At 21.8% G+C, this 2,500-nt stretch overlaps 1 protein-coding gene across 1 annotated transcript in view; it reads left to right on the forward strand.

Moving 5' to 3' along the window:
• The window catches only part of LOC124956796 (plasma membrane calcium-transporting ATPase 3), a 100,227-nt gene that overhangs the window by 96,561 nt on the left and 1,166 nt on the right, over positions 1-2,500 (forward strand). The gene's annotated exons all lie outside the window — the stretch shown is intronic.

The raw sequence follows: 2,500 nt of genomic DNA on the forward strand, positions 1-2,500 counted from the left end.
TTTAATTATTTTTTCTTTCTTTTTCTTTTTTTCTCTTTTTCTGTTTTTTTTTTGTTTTTTTTTTTTTTCTTTTTTCTTTTTTTAAGATTAAAATTAGGAAGCACGAATAGTAACGACGAAAAAGAGAAAGTAACAAAATACATTTGACAATTGTTAACGAACAATGTGATTTTTAAGATCGCTTGAAAATTTTTAGCCCATCTAGAAACTTTTTTTGATCCACCCTGGATTAATAATATGTCTATATGCGTATGTTTAGAGAATATAAAAAATAAAAGAAGAGGGAAATAAGTAAACATTATCGAAAAGAGAACTTTCTCTCGTTTTTGAATAACGAGTGAGAAAATCAAAAGAAAGAAAAAAAAAAAAAAAATACAAAAAGCAAATTCAAGAAGGAATTGGAAAAAAAAAAATATTTGGAAGCAACAAACTTGAAGAATAGGAGAATAAATGAAAGGAAATCTATGGAAGATATTATTATAGTGATATTATATGGGAAAAGCGAGAGATTTTTTGTTTTCTTTTATTTAACTAATTAATTTTCTTTACAGAATTCGTTGCATTTTTAATTGGCTGTTGAAAGATAAACTAAATGATAATGACGATGATGATGATGATGATTATGATGATGCATGTGCTGCAGCAGCTCGAAATTTGTTATTTACACACGCTATACATTATTTATCTGTATATATATATATATATATATATATATATATATATATATATATATATATATATATATCACCTGGCTGTTTGTTCTGTGCATCAATTTTGTTCTAAATATACTTATATGTGTATTGTGTCTCTATATATACATATATATTTATATTTATATATTTATAAATTTTTATATATAGGATATATATATATATATGTATATATATATATAAATGTATATACATATATATATATATATATCTTTTTTGATTATCAAAATAAATACACGCAGACACACGCATATGCACCTATCGCCGCCGAAATATATTTTAAGAAAAAGCAAACAAACAAACAAAAAAATGTGATTGAAAAGGAACAACGAGCGCGCCGACTTTTCACGCTAATTTTCACGCTGTTTTTTTTTTTTTTTTTTTTTTTTTTTGCAAACATCGCCTATCTCGATTTTATATTAATATCTTCGAACGATCTTTGCACGATTATCGATCGAGCGTTTTTAAATTAACGCATATCTTAGTGTTTCTCGATCCTTCTCTCTAACAATTTAATCTAATTATAATAATTATTATTATCATTATTTTTTCCTTTTATTCGTACTTTTTACTTTATAGAATTTCTTCTATTCTCTTATCCTAAATTTTCCTGCACGGATCTATTTATTATATATTTGTTTTAAACGAATTTTATCTTTTCTAGGATAAGTCTTTTGTTACGTTTAAATAATTCCATATTATTTTCCCTTTGACCCTAATTGAATGATATCCCAAATTATTTTCTTTTTTTCCTTAAGAAAATAAGAGCGTAAGAGAAGAAAAATTATTTATTAATTATCGTACTCAATTTGAGTATGTATATTAATAATAATAATAACGATAGTAATAATAATAATAATAATAATAATAATAATAATAATAATAATAATAATAATAATAATAATAATGATAATAATAATGATGATGATAATGATAATACGTATGATTATGATGATTCTAAAGAATCAAAATATAAATGAGTGAAAAGTTATTATTCGGAGATTAATTATATTATATTTTGCAAAATAAAAAAAAAAATATATATATATATACATAGATAAATATATCAATCGAGATATATTAATGATATTTTAAATATATAATAAGTAATATAATTTTTTTTGATTCTTTTTTTCTTTTTTCTTTTTTTTTTTTTTTTTTTTTTTTTTTTTTTGTTAAACAAATCATTGATCTAACGATTATCAAAAGAGTCTATATTTGTTGTTGTTATTATTATTGTTATTAATATTATTATTATGATAATAGCGAGTAAGAGTATATGTGCATACACACATACAGGGTGGAGCAAAAGAGGTAAGGTCCAGAAATTTTTCCTAATAAAAAAAAAAAAAAAAAAAAAAAAAAGAAAAAAAAAAATAGAAAAAAAAAGAATACGTATTTTCTCTCTTTTTCTCTTTCGCATTCATTTCTATTTGAATCGTTCATTATGATATTTAATTTTATAAATATAAATATATATATACACACATCTATTACACTAATCGTCAAATTATACAGGATTAAACAAATGTGATTATATGTTTCAAGGTGAATGTTTAAAAATTAATTAAACTTTTTCGAGACTTTCCTTTTTCAAGCTTTCAAATATTCCAATATTATTACTGTCAGTATTATACTAATATTTGTATAAAGCAAATATTATCATTATCCTTATCAATGTTATCATGTACACACACACACACATATATATATATATATATACATATGTATATATTATATCATGACATGTATATTCTATATCCGAGGAATAATGATTAATTTTTATAAGC

Source organism: Vespa velutina, chromosome 23, assembly GCF_912470025.1.
Source record: "Vespa velutina chromosome 23, iVesVel2.1, whole genome shotgun sequence".
In the NCBI taxonomy this organism is placed as follows: Eukaryota; Metazoa; Arthropoda; class Insecta; order Hymenoptera; family Vespidae; genus Vespa; species Vespa velutina.